This window comes from Diceros bicornis, chromosome 5 (assembly GCF_020826845.1).
Source record: "Diceros bicornis minor isolate mBicDic1 chromosome 5, mDicBic1.mat.cur, whole genome shotgun sequence".
Taxonomy (NCBI): Eukaryota; Metazoa; Chordata; class Mammalia; order Perissodactyla; family Rhinocerotidae; genus Diceros; species Diceros bicornis.
In genome coordinates this window covers 72068416-72089986 of record NC_080744.1, presented here as the reverse complement: position 1 = coordinate 72089986, position 21571 = coordinate 72068416, and the positions used below count along the sequence as shown (strand labels likewise).

The 21571-nt window shown below is 43.4% G+C and overlaps 1 protein-coding gene and 1 pseudogene across 1 annotated transcript in view; one reads left to right on the top strand and one right to left on the bottom strand.

Annotated features, from left to right (window-relative positions):
* Positions 1–21571, top strand: part of BCL2A1 (BCL2 related protein A1) — a 37709-nt gene that overhangs the window by 1764 nt on the left and 14374 nt on the right. The window lies entirely within an intron of this gene.
* LOC131405588 (ribonucleoside-diphosphate reductase subunit M2-like) overlaps positions 1–21571 on the bottom strand; it is a 50730-nt pseudogene that overhangs the window by 29087 nt on the left and 72 nt on the right.

Genomic DNA, 21571 nt, shown 5'->3' with positions numbered 1-21571 from the left:
ACTGAGGGACAACTGTATATAAGTTTGACTTTTTGGATTGCACACATAAATGAGATCATATGGTATTTATCTTTCTCTGTCTGACTTTTTTTTTACTTAGCATAATGCCCTCAAGGTCCATCCATGTTGTTGCAAAAGACAGGACTTCCTTTTCTATGGCTGAATAATATTCCATTGTGTATATATACTGCATTTTCTTCATTCTTTCATCCATTGATGGCTGGCTAGGTTGTTTCCATGTCTTGGCTCTTGTAAGTAATGCTGCAATAAACATGGGGGTGCAGATACCTCTTCCACTTAGTGATTTCATTCTCTTCAGATATATACCCAGAGGTGGGATTGCTGGATCATATGGGAGTTCTATTTTTAACTTTTTGAGGAACATCTACACTGTTTTCTGTAGTGGCTGCACCAATTTACATCCCCACCAACAGTGCACAAGGTTTCCCTTTTCTCTACATCTTCACCAACTCTCTCAATGTGGTTTTAATTTGCATTTCCATATCGACTAATGATATCAAGCTTCTTGTCATGTGCTTATTAGCCATTTATCTATTGTGAAATGCCTATTTAAATCTTCTGCCCATTTTTAAAAGCTGGGCTGCTTGTCTTTTTGTTATTGAGTTATAAAAAAGTTCTGTTATATTCTGGGCGCAAGTCCTTTGTCAGATATATGAATTATGATTTTTTTCCTTCCAATCTGTGACTTGTCTTCTCATTTTAACAGTGTCCTTTGAAATTTTTAATTTCGATTAAGCCCAATTGATCAATTTTTTTCTTTTATGGTTTATGAGATGGGCTGGCTTTTTTGTGAAGCCATCAGGCTCTTCCTAATAGGAACTGTAGGGTTATTGTAAGAAAAAAATGAGAAAATAAGGACTTCTGGTCTACACGAGTAAAGCTTGTGTGTAGGAATGTGGAGGAGTCTGGGGAGGAAGGAAAACTTAGGAGGGAGGTTCCAAGTGCCAGGACCTTGTACCAAGACAGTGGAAACAATGATAATAGTAGCTAGTATCTATTGAGTGCTTACTATGTTTGAGGCCCTGTTGTAGACTTTTCAGATCTATTAATCATGGAATCTTCACAACAGCCCTGTGGAATGGGTACTATTATTATCCCTATTATACAGATAGGGAAACTGAGTCATGGGGTGATTAAGTAACTTTCCCAAGGTCATGCAGCTAGTAAGTGGCAGAGCCAGGATTTGAACCCATATACAGTGGCTCCTGGCTCTTAACCACTACACTTTGCTATGTCTTGTCAAGTAGGGCTCCTGGCTGGTAAGCATCAGGCAAATAAGCTGAAAAAAGCCTGCTGCAGGGGTACCGTTTGAGTGTCCATTGGTATCCTCACCAGAGTACCAGCCAGGCTTCTGGTTCCCCCAGATTCAAAGCAACGTTGTGTGGCACACAAAAATACAGAACTCATGCCACAAACAGGGTAGGGAGACCAACGACCTCTGATTCTGCTTCTTGACCTGCCCCTAGGAATGTTCTCATAGAATTTTACCTCCCACCTCCCACACTCTGAAGCCGTTTCCATCCCTGCTGGGGAGCTCCATCAGTCCTGGACATTGCCCCTCTATTTGCATCTCCTGCCTCTACCTCCTCCTCCAGCCGTTTTATACCAGTTTGATCCCTTGGCCCCATTTGTTCCTCAGTTCTGAGGGACTGCCTCCAGAATCTCACCACCCCGCTGCTCACCCCCACAGGCTGAGGGCTGGGAGGAGCAAGACAATGTGGTTCTGTCTTCTATTTCTGCAGGTTGAGTTGCTGCCACTCTTTATAAAGATGTGAAAATATTATACAGAGCAAACATATTTCAAAAGATCACTTGAAGAGAGAAAACTTTTTTTCCACTTTTTTAAGCCAGGAGAAAAACCTGTACATTTTGAGATTATTAGAGTCAGGATGGTATCTGGCTTCTTCTTTATCATAGAAAGAATAGCTGTGTCTAAGCATTTGTAGATAAACAGTTGACAGTAGCAGAGGAGAGAATAGAAAATGGAAACTGAAAGATTATTGTGTATAATTAAAATACTGCTCTTTCCAAAGATCTGGGGTAAAAGAAGTCTTCAAGTGATCCAAGCCAGCAGACAATTGGATGTAATGGAGCCTGAAGGGCCCAAAATGAGAGAGATGAGCTATTGAAAATATTAATGAATTCAAGGGTTTGATAAAATTTGAAGCTAAAATGAACTTTTTATTGAACTCACCTTTGGTGAGGTTTAAGCGAGACCCCCTAGGCCACAATAACCCATACGTATCATGAAAATTTATCCGTAATGGAAGATTAATTCTGAATGTGGACAATTTTTTATTTAAAACTTTCAAATTATATTCTTTTCATTACGTGGTAGTTATACATGACTGAGTTTCATTTTGAGCCACCTCTGCCTCATTTTCCTAAATGTCGTGCAAAATGTATTAGTCCATCAAATTACAAAGGCCCTGCTTTTGAACTATAGTTACAATCACTTCTGGTTTTTCTTGGGACGTGTTTAAGCATGGAGCAATTAACTCCCAGTAGATGGAGCAGGTCAAAAGGGTCAACAACCTGCAACTAGATGTGCCCATGGGCGCCTGGTGTGGAAAACACAGAGGATATTGCCAGGAGGTAAGGGTGGTTCCGGGTGAATGGTTGGCCTCTGGGAACAGTGGTATAGCATGGACAGGGGGATGCATATCCCTGTACTAACATGCCTCTCTCCCAACATTTCAGCTTAATTTACTCATGTTATACCAATATCCTGACTTTCCAGAGCAGGGAAGGAATGTATTGGCAAAAAAATGTGATTGGACATAAAACATGATAGAATATGGTATCAACTATGCAGCTGGATTCCAGTGTTTTATTGTTCTGCTACATCCCGTTTTGGCTTTTATTCATTCAGGATAAAGATTAAAAGCAAAGACAAACTCTGGGTATTACCTTTTGCCCAGGAGAGCATGCAAGAAATGACAGGAATCCTCATCAGTTATGTAGCACAGGAATGGGAAGGTAGGAGCTGGCACTATCTGGAGACGCAGGCAGGATCCACAGATTCTAGGAGAGAGGGGCCCAGGCAGAGAGATTCAGGTCCCTGTGACACAGGGGCTCTGGGATATAGGACCAGCAGCCAGATCGCCTTGTTGCTGAAGCCCCTCAATACCCCTGGGGTCCCCTATGTCCCCCCGTCCAGGATTGTGGGGCAGATGGGCGTCAGAGAGCCACAGAAAGGAGAGGAGTAAGACAGGGAGCCTAGCAGGTGCTGACATGCTCCAGATGAATGGTCCACGTAATGTGGCTTCCTACTCACCGCTGTGTGCTCATCCTCTTTCGCTCACCTGCCAGCTAATTTGAAGGATGTTTGTTTATACTCAGTTTTTTACTCATCTCCTTGGAGAGGAGGATTTTCAAGACATTCCGCCAACCCAAGAACTTTGTGGTGAGGAACTGAGGTGCAAGGGAGCGGGGTGGGAAGAGGGATTGAAGAGACCTGCCTGGACTGCCACAGGCCTTCGGCACATTTTGCCACCACTATCCACAAAGCCTGCCTCGGTAAAATCTCTGCAAACAGTCTGCCCTTTCCATATTTCATATTTCGTAGCAACTGGGACCTGCCCCACCTTGAGATCACCTCATCCCACTAATTACCATAATGGCTTAATTCTTTCGCCATTTTTGCCCTGCCTCAGTAATGATGATGAGTGGAGGAGTGGAGAAAGTCAGTTGGAGATGTTTGAGGAACCCTTACCAGGGCTCTCTAGGTTGCTGGGGGGAGAGAGGCGGCAAAGAAGCCAAAGACTGGGTAGTGGCTCCTCTTCTGGAGTCCTGTCATTTGGGCAAGGAAAGAAGCATTGCACAGACTCGAGGAGTCTGTTATTGAAACAATGCGTGGTTCACGTTATCATTTAGCAGGGCCTCTGGAATCAAGACCCAGATTCTTACAATATTTAAAAAACAAAGTTTCAAAATTACAGGAAAAAATGATATAAGGAGATAGTGTCCTCTCCAGGAGGTACAGCTTTGTGCAAAATAGAAGAGGACTTCCCTTTTTCCAGCAGACCCAGTGTATGCCAGGGTAGACACCTTTGCCCTTTTGGCTGGGTGCCAGTGCACGGGGCACAACTTTCACAGTCTCATGTGGTAGCTGTATTCATAGTCCCTCATAATCTGGCTTCGAGTGTCCTTCCTGCTTCATCTACCATTGCTGCCTTCTTTGCTGTGGGGCCACAAGACAACCCTCCCTGTCCCTACCAGGCCACTGCTCTGCAGGCCCCGTATCTCTCTGACGCTCTTCTCTCTGTTGTTGAAACCCCTTCTCCGCCTGGTGAAGTCCTACATATTCTTTTTCTTCCCCCCGGTAATTTTTAAGCCTCTTTTTTTTTTTTTTTAAATATTGTGAAATGTAGCACTCACTCAGAGAAATGTGTAAAACATAAATTCACAGCTCCATGAGTTATTATAAAGCAAATATCCAAATAAGCAACACTCAAGTCAAGAAATAGAACATTCCGAGCATGCCAGCATCACCTCCTCCCACTTCTGCTCCCCTTTTCCCAAAGCCTTGTCTAATTCCAATCCTCTCCCTCCATCATTTTGACTTTTATGGAAACCACTTCCCTGCTTTTTCTTTTTTCTTTTTACCACATGGGAATGGAACCCTAAATTCTACAGTTTAGTTTGGCCTGTTTTGAACTGTATATAAATGGAATCTTACAATATGCACGCTTGTGTTTTGCTTCTTTGGCTCTATTTTATACTTGTGAGATTCATCTATGTTGCTGTGCGTAGGTGTAGGTAGTTCACTTACAATGTCGTATAGATTTCCTTTGTATAAATATGCGAAAAATTATTCATTATACTGTGATGGAAATTTGGATTATTTCTAGTTTTTGGAGATTATGAATAAATGCTGCTGTGATCATTCTTTTGCAAATCTCTCGCTCTATACGTGCACGCATTTCTGCAGGGTGCAAACCTTGGAGTGGAATTTCTGGATCTTAGGGTATGCCTACTGTCAACTTTAACAAATCCAGCACACTAGCGATTATATCAGTTTATATCTCACATCAGCAGTATATGAGAGCTGCAGGCGCTCTCTATCTGTACCAACACTGGTGTTGTTGGTCTTTTACATTCTAGCCATTCTGGTGAGTGTACATGGTTTTAATTTGCATTTTCCTGATGATTAGTGAGATTGAACACTTTTACATATATTTATTGGCCATTTAGTGTTCTCTATTGCAAAGTGCTTATTTAAATGTTTTGCTCATTTTTTTACTATGTGCTCTTTTTCTTTCCTTATTTTGGATATATATATATGTATATATACATATATATTAAAAATATATATTTAATAAATATATGCATGTATACACACATATATGTATGTATATATACATATATGTACATTCATGTATATATAGAAAATAAACACACATCATAAAATATGTATATATTTATATATGTAATTTTTATGTGTATGTAAATATGTACATATATCTTTATTATATACACATACAACATATACACATATGTGTGGATAATTAGTTCTTTTTTTTTTTTTTGGTGAGGAAGATTGGCCCTGAGCTAACATCTGTGCCAGTCTTCCTCTATTTTGTATATGGGTCACTGCCACAGCATGGCTTGATGAGCAGTGTGTAGGTCCACACCCAGGATCCAAACCCATAAACCCCAGGCTGCCGAAGCAGAGCACGTGAACTTAACCACTACACTGCCAGGCTGGCCCCTATAATCGGGGCCTATATATAATCAGTTCTTTATACAATATGGATATGATGCTCTTTGTCAGTTACGTGTTGCAAATATCTCCACCATTTAGAGACTTATCTTTCTCTTCACGCCATCCTTTGATAAAGAGAAGTTTTTAATTGTTATATAGTCAAATTTACCAGTCTTTCCCTTACTCTGAGTGCTTTAATGTCCTATATAAGAAATATTTTTCATGAATATATTATCCTACAGTATCTAGTAGAAGCTTTTAAAAGTATTTGAAATGGAGATATAACATGTATAAAGTGTGTAAAGTGCATGAAGCTTAAGTAAAGAGCTTAAAGAATTTTTACATATGTATACATCCATGTAACTACCACTTAGTGCAAGATAGATTTCTCTTGGGTGTAACGTATCTACAAAAAAATACCCATGGTAAAATTATCATATGACCCAACAATTCCACTCCTAGGTATATACTCCAAAGAGTGGAAAACAGATGTTCAAACAAAAATGTGTCCATGGCAGCACTAGTCACAATAGCCAAAGGGTGGAAACAACCCAAATGTCCATTAGCTGCTGAATGGATAAACAAAATGTGGTCTATCTACACAGTGGAGTGTTATTCAGTGGTACAAGGAAATGAAGTACTGATACATGCTGCAACATGACAAACCTTGAAAACAATACGCTGAGTAAAAGAAGCCAGACACCAAAGGCCACACATTGTTTGATTCTGTTTTAGTGATTGTCAGAGACTGAGGAGAGGGGAGAATGGGAAATGACTGCTTAATGGGTACAGGGTTTTGTTTGGGGGTAATGAAAATGTTCTAGAACTAAAATAGTGGTGATATTTGCACCACATTGTGAATGTAACTAAAGGTAAATTTTATGTATATTTTACCACAAAAAAAATTAGCAATTACCAAATGTTGGTGAAGAGGTATGGCAACTGGAATTCTAGTATCTTGCTGGTAGAAATGTAAAATGGTACAGCCACTTTGGAAAACAGTTTGGCATTTTCTTTTAAAGTTAAAAGTATACTCACCATATGACTCCCAATTCTACTCTTAGGCATTTACCCAAGAGAAATGAAAATATATGTTTATACAAAGTTTTGTAAAGAATGTTCTTAGAGGGGCCGGCCTGGTGGTGTAGTGGTTAAGGTCGGCATGCTCCGCATTGGCAGCCTGGGGTTCGTGGGTTCCGATCCCAGGCATGGACCTACACACTGCTCATCAAGCCATGCTGTGGCAGCGACCACATACCAAATAGAGGAAGATTGGCACAGATGTTAGCTCAGGGCCAATCTTCCTCTCCAAAAACAACAAAAAACAGGAGAACTGATTATACACACATAAGTGTATATGTTATATGTGTATATAATAAAGTTATATGTACATATGTACATATACATAAAATTACATACATATATAAATATATACATACCTTTGCTCTGTCCACCAAAAGACATGTACAAGAAGGTTCATAGCAACTTATTTATTTATTTATTTTTTAAAGATTTTATTTATTTATTTTTTTCCCCCAGGGCCCCAGTAGATAGTTGTATGTCATAGCTGCACATCCTTCCAGTTGCTGTATGTGGGACGCGGCCTCAGCATGGCCAGAGAAGCGGTGCGCCAGTGTGCACCCGGGATCCGAACCCAGACCGCCAGCAGCGGAGCGCGTGCACCCAACCGCTAAGCCACGGGGCTGGCCCCATAGCAACTTATTCATAAAGCCCCAAACTGAAACAATTCAGATTTCCAACAACAGGAGAAAAGATAAACAGAAGTTAGAACGGTGGTTGTCTTAGAGAGGGGGGTGTAACTGACTGGAAAAGGCAGTGGGAAGCCTTCTGGTTTGTCATAAATATCTATCCTTAGGAATGTGATGACCCCCGGGCAGAGAGTCTATGCTGATAGCCATCATCAATGACAACTGAAAGGTCAGGGTATAGGGCTTTGCTCTGGTCTCTGATGCATATCCAGTAAAACCAAAGACTATAAGGAACTAAGACCAGATGTCTGCCCTCTACTTGGAGATCAGATGTCTGCCCCAACCTGGAGACCAATTGCCTCCGCTACCCAAAGATCAGCCCCCTATACAACTGGCCTGTAGTCTTTGTTCTGTAAGATGGTTCTTTTGAACATTAGTGGGCCATCTTCCCCCTTGCTTGCTTGCTTCCCCCTTGTAATAAAGTCCTTTCTCACCCACCTCCTTGCTTCTTGACTATTGGCATGTCTTGAGGCAGGCAGATGACCCCACTTCGGCGGTGACACACACTCATGGTCTCTACCTTAATTTGGGTCCCAAGTATGTCTCCCCTAGTTACAAAAGCATTAGAAAATTACAAAAGCGTCCTAACCAGCCTCCATCATTTCCAGTCCTCTCCCATACAGACTCTCCTCTGTTCCTGGAATGTTCTTTCTTATATGCAAATCTGACTGAGTCAGTGCCTTGCTTCAGGCCCCATTGCCCACAGGATAATGTCAACTCTTGTTAGCATGCCTTAAGACCCTTTATGACCTGGCCCGTGCCCACTTCTAGCCTTTCTTCCTCTGGTTGTTGAGACTCTGGCTATTTGTCTCTAGTTTATATTGAAATACTTGAAGTTCCCCCAGCTTCTATTCTCTTTCCCACCCCCATCCCTCTGCCTCAGCCATCTCCCGGTACCTCTTTCTTAGCCTGGCAAACTCCTACACATGCTAAAGCATCAGCTCCATGGTAATCTCCTCCAGGAGGCTTTCCAGTTCACCCTGTGTTCCCCTCCAGAGCACTTGGCACATGGGATTACGATTGTCATGCACTTGGCTGTCTCCCTCACTAGATTGTGAATAACTCAAGGGCCACGTTTTCCCTCACAAATCACCAGTGCCTAGCAAGAGGCTGTCACAGATAAGGAATTCCTTAAAATATTAAGGATGTTTACTGCAAACACAACAGACATAGCCACTCTGATTTGCAGGTGTTTCTTGTGAGGAGTTACTATTGCCATTTGTCAGAGGCCTCTGATTTTCTTCGTCCCGGTCAAAACTTTGGTAATGGTGCCTGCAGCATTTCCACTCCGAGATTAAACACAGAGAGGAAGGGGCTCACAGCCTGCAAAGGCTTCAGTTCCTCTGCTGCAGTCCCACTTGGAAACACGAGGTGGCGCTCTGCAGAGGCCTATGAGATAGGCTCTGAGTGATCAACCTGCCTCGCCCTGCAACAGTGAAGCCCCAATAATCCAGAGTCAATGACAAGACTGATACTCGATTTGACTGTTATGATGAATAGAGCTAACAAATGTGTGCATTTATTCATTCATGTCCATATGTGAATTTAAGAAAAATTTACAAGTAGCATTTTATCTATGTATTTTGGAGTCAGGCAGTCCTGGGTTTTATTCCTGGCTCTGCTACTTGTTAGCTGTGTAACCTGTCAAGTTCTAGGTGTCAGATTCCTCCTCTGTGGAACAGAGTTATTAATACATTTTACGAACTTTAAATGAGATGAGGTTTGCCAAGTTCCCAGCATAATTCCTGGCACATACTAGATGTTCAATACATATTCATTTTCCCTTTTAAACATCCTTATATCACTTTATTTGCCTCCTTGACACCCATTGCTTTCTATTTTGTTTTATAATCGCTTCTATGTCTGTCTTGTTGCTGCTTATTCTAGTCTGGGAACCCCTGGAGGGTAGGACTTGTCTGATTTTTCTCTATCTTCAGCACCCAGCTCAGAGCTAAGTACACAGCAGGTGTTTGGTAAACATTCAATGAAAGGATGGCGACTGAATATACTCCTTCCTCACCTCCACCCCAGTGTCCTCTTCCTGGGCCAGATAAAAACCTAAGTTATTCAGGTCTAAGTTCTTGGCTATTTTTGCTTAAAACACACGATTGGGAAAATCTGGTAAAACCTGAACTGGTACTTTTGTTGCCAGTGACCCCCGAGGCTTGTCTGCCTGCACACGCCATCTGGACAGGTTGGAAAGAGCCAGGCAGCCTGCCTGCAGTCATGTCCTTAGAAAAGCGATCCTCCTGGGGCAGACTTGCTGGCTCTGAAGAGGAGCGCAGCTCCTCAGGGTGACACATAATCACCTGTTGTGGGTGGGAGCCAGCAGGGTGGGACTTGCCACTTGGCTTGGCGGGCAGGGAGGGCACAGAGCCAGAAAGGGCAGGTGGGCTGGAATCACCCTCCCTCTGTTTGGGTTTCTGTCTGAGTCCCTCTAATCCTGCCAGCCCCTGTATTCCTGAGGAGAGAGGTTCAGGCATCTCCCCTAAGAGGCTTTTCCTACCCGGGATGGGTGGCATCCAGATTGCAAAAGGGGAACAGACTCAAGTTCCCTTTGGTTGAGGGAAGGCCTGAGCAGATGGCCCTGCACTATGAACAGTGCACCAATGAACGGCCGTTGAGATGTGAAGAGACTGTGCACAGGCCGTGAGGTCTTCAAACCACTGCCTTGGGGCCAGCCCCGTGGCTTAGTGGTTAAGTGCTCACGCTCCACTACTGGCGGCCTGGGTTCGGATCCCGGGTATGCACTGACGCACCTCTTGTCCTGCTGTGCTGAGGCGGCATTCCACACATAGCAACTAGAAGGATGTGCAACTGTGACATACAACTATCTAGTGGGGCTTTGGGGAGAAAAGGGGGGAAAAAAAAAAAGGAGGAGGATTGGCAATAGATGTTAGCTCAGGGCTGATCTTCCTCACACACAAAAAAAACAACAAACCACTGCCTTGAGCCCTAGCACATTGTCAATATGCCCAAAGTGCTGCAGAACACAATCCCCATAAGGAAACAGGGCAACTCACCTCTGACCATAAACTCCTCCATGCCTGGACCAGGATTCCTAATGGAGATTCAGCTCCAGGGATGGGGCTTTACCCTCACTGGGAGGCTGCCTTAAAGCCCCCAACTTGGCCAAGAGGTTGAGTTTTCCCCTGTCTGTGACATTTTTCTTTACATAAGTGATAGTTCAAATGACTTGAGAAGTGAGAAGTGGGACTAGAAGATTCTGGAAACCCCCCAAGCTTTTCTAATTCTGAAGCAGTATGGCTGTTGAAACTGTTGCAAGGATGGAGATGGGGATACCAAGGATGACAAAGGAAGGGAGTTTCCTTTGGAAGGTACCTTTTACTAGAATGGTTACTTCTTGAGAATACTAGAAAACAAAGGTCATAAAGACACTCAAATTCAATGGGGCTTCTATTTTTTAAAAACCTTTTTTATCATGGAAACATTTTAACATAAGACAGAGAAAGTAATATAATGAACCGCCGTGGACCCTCCACCCCCGTGGACCCTCCCCCCAGCTTCACAAATTTCCAACATTTTGTCCTTCTTGTTTCATTTCTTTCCCAAGTTTCTTTTTTTCTTTTTGCCAGAGTAGAAGCAACTCAATTTATTTGAGGAGGCTAATAAGCCATTATAAAGATGTAAGATAAGGATCAAGGAATTTATGGAGCTGGGAGGGAATCTGGAAATGTTCTGGTCCGTTTTTTTAGGTTACAGGTGGAAAAACTGAGGCCCAGAGAGGAAAATGAGCCCTGGAAGGCAGAGTTTGAGCCTGGCCTGGAAACCAGGCCACCGAACTCCCCGTGTCTGGAGTCTTCCAGCTCCAAGCGATGAAGAGCCACTCAACGAGGCAGCAAAATCTGCTGTGAAGGAGGGAAAGTGCTGGGAGAACTCCGAAAGATCTCAAAGTCCTTAGAGCAAATGAAGCCACTCACACTGACACTTTCCAGTTTATGAAACATCCTCATCTTGATTAGTACGTCTGATCCCTGCAACATCTATGAACAATAGGCGTTATCATTATAAATATTATGGGAAATTCCAGAAGGTAAAGTATTTAAGTTAGTGGCAGAGCCAGAACTAGCATCCAGGTCTTGAAATGTCTTTTCCAGCCCAGGGCCTTTCTCTCTGCTGGGCTGTGTCCCTGCTGCAAGGTGGATGCTCTACAGTTGAGCCCCTAAGTGTTAATTGCAGTCTTCGCCTGAAGAGGAAAAACCACAAAGCCAGTGGCTTTGTGAAGGGAGGAAATCTGGTCTCCTTTATAAGATCCTGTTGTTGCTGATACTGTTGTGACTTCTGACTCAGGCCAGGGTACAGGGAGTTCCCCGCCAAACGGGAACAGCTTCCCTGGTATGGCTGAAGGTGATACAGGAAGAGTAAGGGGACAGAGCATTCCAGAAGCCTTTGAGCATGAAGGGCTGCAGGCTTGATCTGGAGTGAGTCTTCTCTCTCACTGCCTGCTGGGCAGTGTCTTGAGGGGAGGGAGAGGGCTAGCACCTTACTGCTTTGGGTAAGGTGAGGACATTTTCTGGGGCCTGAGGCAGCCAAGCCAGCCCTGTCACACCATCCTGCAAAATACTATATTCACAAGTGCTCTAAGTCCCAAATATCTAACCTTCACAGGGTCTTGGGACACAGGCACAGCCATCAGGGAAGAGGCTGCTGCTCCCCTATTCTGCCCTTAGCGTGAAGGGGGGTGTGCGTGGAGAAGCCCGCCCTGACTGACTTTTTACTAGGGCCAAAGTCTTGTGCTAGATCCTTGACGTTTTTTTTTGTAATTCTTGAAACATACCTATTATTGCTATTATTTGTCCCAGTTTACAGATGAAGCAACTGAGGCTCAGAGAGGTTAGGAAACTTCTCCAATGTCACAGAGTTGGAGACTAGCCAAGCTGGGATTGGAGCTCAGTTTCCCCCAGCTCTTTCCACTCTTGCCAGCTGGCCCCAGCGTGCAGAATATAGACTCCCCTGTCTCTGCCTGCCTCAGCTCCTGGAGGACGAGGTGACACTGCTGCTGCCGGCACATGTGCTCAGGGCTGCTGTCCTTGTCTTTCTTCTGACGACTGTCCCTGTAGCCCTTTTGTCACTCACATGGCCCTCCCTGGCCCCCTTCTCTCTACCTCCCACCTCTATCACCCACCTCTTCAATACAACTTCTTCTCTCTGTTGTGTTAGCCCTAAGCTTCACGTATATTTGCATTAGTCAGGAGTTTTTTTTTTTTTTGTGAGGAAGATCAGCCCTGAGCTAACATCCCTGCCAATCCTTCTCTTTTTGCTGAGGAAGAACATCTGTGCCCATCTTCCTCTACTTTACATGGGACGCCGCCACAGCATGGCCCGACAAGCGGTGCGTCGATGCGCGCCCGGGATCTGAACTTGGGCGCCAGCAGTGCACTTAACCACTATGCCATGGGGCCGGCGAGAGTCAGGACTTTTTAATTTCTAAGTGACAGATGCTCACTGAATGTGATAAATTGGATTATTGTTGCCAATTCTTCACTCCTTGCCTGTAATGAAGTTATCAATCCATGCCTTTTTTCATATAACTTAATAGAACTTCCCACTAGAGTAGGTGTATATATTTCCCTGAGGTTTCAAATGTGCTTTGTAGTTTGGTTTGGCCTCTTGTGCTTCTGCTATCTGTCGTGAGAAAAGTGTACCCTATGTATTAGCTGCTCCTGGAATACGAGGCCTGGGGGGCTGACTGGAACTCAACCCACAGTCTGAACCAACTTGCAGACCTGCACGTGAGGAAAAGAAATGTTTGTTTCTGTAAGTCGCTAAGACTTGTGAATTGTTTGTTACACGGGATTATTACAGCAATAGCTGACAAAACATTGACTTAAACAAAAAAGAGAACTTTATTGGTTGACATAACTGAGAAGTCCAGCAGTATATCTGGTACAGGTAAGACTGGAGTCAGGGACTCAGATGATGTCATCATGGCTTGGTCACTCTCCATGTCTCAAACAGGCTTTCTCCACTCATTTGTATGTTCCTTCAACAAATAATGATGGCGTGCCCACTCTGTTCCAGGCTCTGAGGTTACAGTGGTGAACACAGAAAGGCCTCTGCCCTCGGGGAGTTTATGTTCTAGTGGGAGACACAGACAGTAAGATAAGTAATCTAGTGCCAGGTGGAGATAAGTGCTACGTAGAAAATAAGGTGAGGAAGAACGCCACGCAGATATCTGGAGAAGGGCATTCCAAGTAGCTTGGAACCATCCGTGCAAAGGCCCTGAGGGCAGGATGCATATGGGGTATTCCAGGGCAATGGGAGGGGAGGCAGGAATAAGGCAGATGGGGGGCCAGGGACCAGACCACCTGGCCTCTTCTAGGTATGGTAAAGAGAGTTCAGAATCTTGTTCCAGTGTGAAAGGAAGCCATAGAGGGTTTTGAACAGGAGAGTGTCATAAAATATTCTAGATATATACATATATTTTTAAATCTTGACAGTACATAAAATGTGCATTTTATGTGTAAGGTGCCAGTTTTTTAATACAAACTATTTAATAAGTAGACTTTCAAGTTTGCTTTGGAGTAATGAGGTTGACATCTTCCAATTCAATATGATTCAGTCCACCTAATGGTAATCAAGTATGTAATCTTTAGTTTGAAGATTAATCAAACTAGCTTCTGGGTCTCCTCTCTGACAGCCAAGATTGCTGCGGGTACAGTTACAGAAAAGTCATTAAAAGTCAGCTTGCTTGCAAAAGCCACACACTGTCAACACTTTCCTACCCAGAGTTTCCTGACAATCTAGCCTTTTCCTTAGGCACCCTTGTGTCCTGGGTGACACCACTAGCAATATCACACAGGACCGGTTTTTAGGTAGTTTCAAAGATGCCAATAATGGACAGTTTTCCTATTACAGTCAATTCATAATCTAGCTTCTTAATACACTTAAAGTAGCTGTGTGTGTGTGTGTGTGTGTGTGTGTGTGTGAGAGAGAGAGAAGAATCAGCAAAATAAAAGCATGTCTTCAGTTATTTTATAAAGTAAAAGAATTATCTGTTGAACTTGACATCATTTCCTTCCACTCTTACTTTCCTACTCTCCAAAAGGTTAGTCTTCCCTTCCAATGAAACTATTCTTCATAAAGTCAAATGGATATGATCCAGCAACTCCCCTTAACGGGTATATATCCAAAAGATTTGAAAGCATGGACTCAAACAGATATTTGTACACCAGTGTTCCTAGTAGCATTATTCACAATAGCCAGAAGATGGAGGAAACCTAAATGTCCATTGACAGGTGAATAGATAAACAAAATGTGGTATATACACACAGTGGAATATTATTTAGCCTTAAAAAGGAAAGAAATTCTGGTATATACTACAACATGGAAGAACCTTGAGAACATTATGCTAAGTGAAATAAGCCCATCAAAAAAGGACAAATGTTATATGATTCCACTTATATGAGGTACTTAGAGAAGTCTAACTTATAGAAACGGAAAGCAGAATGGGTGGTTACCAGGGCTGGGGTAAAAGGGGAATGGGAAGTTAGTGTTTAATGGGTTTGGAGTTTCAGTTTGGGATGATGCAAACGTTCTGGAGATGGTTAGTGATGATAGTTGCACAGCAATGTGAATATTGTTAATGCCACTGAACTGTACACTTAAAAACGGTTAAAATGGTACATTTTATGTTGTGTTTTACCACACGTACATATACACAAAAGTCAAATGGATTTTCTGCTCCAAAAACTTTGCTGAAACCAAGTTCTGGCATAAATCTGTCTGCTACAAATTCCATGTTTTGCCTCATTAAAATGCAATTCATTCCAATAAACCACAAGGCAAGACCTCGGTTAGGAACTCTTGTTCTATCTTAATAACACCGATAATTATTTCTTTTACTTTTTACTCTGAAGGTTTGTACAAGTATTTAAATATTAGGCAGGCAAAGTCACAGTGTAAACCTCACTCTGCCTAGTAATTCATTGGAAAATGTGATCGTAGGCCTTGATCCTCATTTCTTGAGGTAGAATGCTAGTGCAAAAGCACCAGTGGAGATTTCCTCCACTGCCCCAAAGGCTACCACCCGTTCTCCATAAATAGCTTCTTGTCCCCAACCAGGTCCTGTCAGCCTTCTTTACACAGGGCATAGTTTCAATAGCATGGAAGAGAAAGGCCTCCTCTTTGCCATCTTTAATGCGTGTCAATAAGGAGACTCTCTATTTCAGAATGTAAGTTGTCTGTGTCACCTTGAAGCCACAGAAACGTGTTGCTTCTGTAATCTGTACTTTTGGACTAAATCACTGCACCGGGGTTTCATATCCAGCTCCATCACTTACTGCGATGAAAGCCCGAGCCTGTGATATAAAATCTCTCTCCACAGGCATCAGGGCTTCCAGTGCTGAAAGTCCTTGGAGAGATCTACCTCCTCCACTGTCTCAAAGGAAGCCTCAGCTTTCTGGTACATCTGCCAAATGCCATGGTATTTGACAGGAAAAATGGTACACAGCTGTGATTCTCGCTCAGTAGCGGTCCATCTTCCATGCAGGTGGCAGTACTTTAGTTTTAATGGACTTGGGAAACTCCTGGAAGCTCTTCCTCTTGCTCTCACTCCTTATCTGCCAGGCTGAGCCTCTTCAAGGGAGAGAGATGACCTGTTACAGCTGGTGGTTAGGTGACAGTGGCAAGCAGGGTGTGGGCAGAGAGAATGATGGATGAGGGGTGGGGGAGGAGGTGTGTGCAAAGTGAATGAAGAGAACTGGTGGTCCTGGGAAGCACAAATTGTGGGGCAAGGATGGAGGCAGAGACAGCAGGTGGGGGACCATTGCATTTTCAGGCAAGAGATGATGGTGGCTGGACTAGCACTGGTGGCAGTGGAAGTGGTGAGAAGTGGTCGGATTTGGGATATATTTTGAAGGTCGAGTTGTTAGGATATGTTGATAGATTGGATATGGAATGGGAGGTGAAAAGAGAAGACAAGCATGGTCCCAAGTGTTTTGGACTGAGAGGATGGTGATGCCTTTTCCTGAGATGAGAATCACCGTGGGAGGAGTAGGTAAGGAGGCATGTGGGAAATTGAAAGTTCAGTTTGGACATGTTAAATCTGAGGCGCCTGTTAGATGTTCAGGCAGCCCTGGTAGTCTAGTGCTTAAGATGCTGTCACCGCTGCAGGCCGGGTTTGTTTTCTGGTCAGGGAACCACACCGTATGTGTGTCTGTTGTCATACTGTGGCAGCTGCATATTGCTGTGATGCTATGCCACTGAGTATTTCAAATACCAGCAGGGTCACCCATGGTGGACAGGTTTCAGCAGAGCTCCCAGATTAAGACAAACTAGGAAGAAGGACCTGGCCACCCACTTCTGAAAAAAGATTGAGCATGAAAACCCTGTGAATAGAAGTGGAGCATTGTCTGATGTAGTGCCAGAAAGTGAGAGGATGGAGCAAAAAGACTGGGCAGGGTTCTGCTCTACTGTACACAGGGTGGCTGGGAGTCAGAATTGACTCAATGGCACTAACAACAAATTAGATATTCAAGTGGAGAGGTCAGGTAGGCAGTTGGAAATTTGAGTCTAGAGTTAAGAGGAAAGGCATGCTGGAGATAAAGATTGAGTGAGAAGAAGTCACAGATTTCGGCATGTTCTGGATCACGCCACTCCTCACCTGCCACATCTACGTTGGTAGGAGTCAAAGATAGAGTTCAGCTGATACAGCTGGTGATAGAAGTCCTAGTCCTCAGGAAAACTGCCCTTGCCCTTGACTGAGGGCCTGAAGCCATAGTTGGGAAAAATCAGGCAATTCTTCACACTCCACGCTTTCCGCTGACTTCTCCTGAGAAGGCCTTACCTTCACAGACTCTTTAAGGCTCAAGTGGTGGCAATGTTTGTAGGCAAAATGTCACCCCTCTACTCTTTCCCCAGTGCTACTTCTGTGCCACTGATGCAGTCCCTGTTCTCCACCAAATCCTGTCAAATCTGTCCCCTCAGGTTCTCTTGACTTTCTGCTCCTCTTTAGTCACTGCTATAATCCTGGTTCGGGCCTTATCTTCTCTGACTGAAATCACCTCAAGAGTCTCCATTAGTATCCAGAACATGTAAAGAACTTTAAAACTTAGTAATAAGACAAACAATTCAATTTTTAAAGCAATGGACAAAAGATCTGGACAGTTGCTTCAGAGCAAGATATGCAAATGACCGATGAACACACAAAAAGATGCTCAACGTTATTAGTCATGAAGACACAAATTAAAACCACAATGAGCTATCACTACACATCCACCAGAATGGTAGAACTAAAAACACTGACATCAAATGTCGGCAAGGATGTGGAGCATTCAAGCCTCTTATACATTGTGGTGGAAGCACAAAATGGTACGATCACTTTGGAAAACAGTTTGGCAGTTTCTAATGAAGTTAAACTTATCCTTATAAAAAAAACAAAAACATGGAGTTGGGCTGGTGGCACAGTGGTTAAGTTCGGCACACTCCACTGCAGCAGCCCGGGGTTCGTGGGTTCACATCCCAGGTGTGGACTTACACCACACATCACGCCATGCTGTGGCAGTGTCCTACATACAAAATGGAGGAAGACGAGCACAGATATTAGCTCAGGGTCACTCTTCCTCACCAAAAAAATAAAAAAAAAAGAACAAAACAAGTCTTATCACGTGACCCGCAATTCCACTCCTAGGTATTTACCCAAGAGAAATGGAACAATGTGTCCACGCAAAGACTTGGAAAAACAGCTTAGCAGCTTCTTATAAAGTTTCTAAGAAAGTTAAACATGCACTTACTATATGACCCAGCAATCCCTTTCCTGGATGTTTACCTAGGAGAAATGAATACTTATGTTCATTAAAAACATTTGTATATGAATGTTTATAGCAGCTTTATTTACAGTAGCCAAGACATGGAGACAACCTAAGTGCCCATCAATGGATGAACGGATAAAGAAGATGTGGTATATATATATGCAATGGAATACTACTCAACCATAAAAAAGATGAAATCTTGCCATTTGCAACAACATGGATGGACATTGAGGGTATTATGCTAAGCAAATAAGTCAGATGCAGAAATACAAATACCACATGATTTCACTCATATGTGGAAGATAAAAAAAACAATAACAAACAAACACAGATACAGAGAATAGATTAGTAGCTACCAGAGGGGAAGGGGGTAGAGGGAGGGCATAAGGGTAAAGGGACACAATTGTACCAAAAAAAACAAAAAAAGAAATTTAACTAATTTGATCGTTTTCATCTGAGGGTAAGAGCAGAGAAATTTGGAGTCTTAAAGGAGTGCCATTATAGAAGTTTGGAAAAAAAAAATCTACATGTGAATGTTTATAGCAGCTTTATTCATAATAGCCAAAAACTGTAGACAACGCAAATGTCCATCAGCAGGAGAAAAGATAAACCAGTTAGGGTATATGCACACAATGGAATATATTACTCAGTAATAAAAACAAACAAACTATTGATACACTCAACAACATGGAGAATCTCAAAATCGTCATGCTGAGTAAAAGAAGCTAGACATAAAAGAGTCCATACTGGTTGATTTCATTTTTATGACATTTTGGGATAGGAAAAACTAATCAGTTGTGATGTCAAACAGATCAGTGGTGGCCTATGGCCAGGAGGTAGGATGAGATTGATTACAAAGGGGCCTGAGGCAACGTTTGGGTTGGTCTAAATATTTTATATCTTCATAAGGATGTTTACATTTGTCAAAAGTCTTTGAAGTGTCCACTTAAAGTGGATGGATTTTATATTTGGAAATTATACCTCAATAAAGTTGATAAACAAACTCTGTTATCCCTGTCTCCTCGGAAAACAATCCTGCAGATGTAGTACTGTCCAAATAACCTTCCCCAAATGCAGATCTGACCATGTTACTCTCCTGCTTAAAACCCTTCAAAGGCTTCTCTTATTTTTCAGACAGTTCCAAACTCCCAGCCCAGTACACAAGGCTGCTATGACCTCACTTCTGATCTATCTCCCAACGTATCCACAGCCCTTGATTCTACATTTAGCCTCATCAGAAGTAAACTTCTGGATTCATACCTGTGTATATTTACCAATGCTGTGCTCTCTGCCTGGTAGCATTTTATTCTTCCCATAAGAGCCAGCTTGAATGCCAGCCTCCTCTGGGAAGCCCTCTAGTGTTGTTATGTATTGTGACATTTAACATTCTGCAGTTGAATTTTCTGGTGGTTTGTGTGAAACCCCATTACACTGTGAGCACTGTGTCACTGAAACAAAACCTGTGTATCTGCATCCCTGGACCCAGAACAGGGCCTGGCATGTGGTAGATGCTCAGTAGAGTTCGTTGAGCAATTGGCTGAGTGAGTGGCTTTGGCTCTCAGTACTTTGCCCTTTGAAGGTATTCTCAGTTCTTGGCTCTCTGCAGAGAATTACCCTTGAGGGGCTCAGTTTCGCTTGCTATCACAAAGCACACTTCTACTTCCTCCATTTGTACCGTATCTTTTGCCATTCCATTTAAGGCAGTGGAAAGTCCAAGGCCCGCTGCCCAAATCACTTGAAGCTCCTATTCAAATAGGCTTTTCTCTTGAACTTTTCCCAAGATGACATTTGGGGAAAGAAGAAAATTTGACTTTTGCTTTGCTGAGTAAAACTCAACAGAAAAACTAGTATAGCTCCAGCCACAGTATCAATTTGGTTGTGAAGTAGGCCATTTGCAAAATACTCGATGTTGTTGACAATGATACTCATAGAATCCAGTCAACATCTATCATGAGCCTTGCATGTGACCATCACTGTGCTGGCCCTAAGGAATCAAAGATAAGTAGGACAGCCCTTTTCCTAGAAGAGCTGCCAGCCTGGAGTCCAGCAGTGGGTACAATCAGCACAGTAGCTGCTGTATAATATACACCATGAGATTTGCTGTTACACAGGCACAAATTCCTGTGGAAGTGCACACTGAGAGAGTTTTCCTGGCTAGGGTGGGTAGAGAAGGCTTCATTTGACTGGGCCTTGATGATGGAGAGGATTTGGAGAAATAGGAGTGAAAGGGAAAAGCCATTCTGGTTAAAGACAACAGAAAGAACAAATTCCTAGAGCCAGGAAAGCACCCCGCAGAGTCAGGGCAAGGATCTGGAGTGGGGTGAGATTAGGTTGACTAGGGAGGTCAAGCCAGAGTATGAAGATCCTGTTAGGAGTTTGGGCTCCTCTTCATAGGCGACAGGAAGCCGTTGGAGGATCCTGAGCTGGTGAGCAGAATGATCAATGGGTATTCAAGTAAGATTCAGAGAGGGTGAGGAAAGACTGGTCTGAGTGCACATCTGTACACACAGATGGGAAGGGATGAAGGACAAATTAGTACATTGTTCCATGTCGTACTCAGAAATTCTATCTTATATGGGACTATTCATAATTTTAACCTCCCTCCTGGCTTTTTTTTCCCTACTCCTTCCTCTTCCTTCTGTTTTGTGGCCTCTGCAGCCTTAGTTAAAAATCCCACCCCACTGGCCACATCTGTTGACACCTCTCTCCTTCCCTCCTTGCCTCTCAGCTCCCTTGGTTCACAATGAGTTGTTCTCTCCAGCACCCACTTAAGCCTTGCTCCCAATACAACAGGAGAATCAGGGGAAATCCTGCTTGCTTATTTGCTCAAAGGATTTCCGGGAAATTAGTCTCCTCAGATAGAAACGAAGCTCCCACCAGGAGCCTTGTCACATCAGACCATTGGCTTTTCTTGACGAGGAGTGGACTTGCTTCCATTGTGTTCTCTGATTGTCAAGGCTTGGCCCCACTGGACCAAGGGAGATGACAGGGAGGCAGGCAGGTGGCTTCTTGTGCATTTCCCCCCTCCCGTTAGTATTACAATGGTGCTACCATTGAAAACCATTGTTCTCTGCAGAGAATTTTCCAGGCCTTGGAAAAGGGAAGTAGTCACAATAAGCTCAGAGGAGCTCTAGAGTAAATCAGGGCTGGGAGTTCCCCTGAGCCACCTCCTCTGAAGCAGCCAAAAACCCACCAAGTTTCTGCCCAAGTTCTGCCTTGGTGAAAAGAGAAGTTGACCTCAGCAGTCTCTCCCCGAGGTCACGCACCCAGGATCCTTGTCCTGGAGCATGGATTCCTCTGGC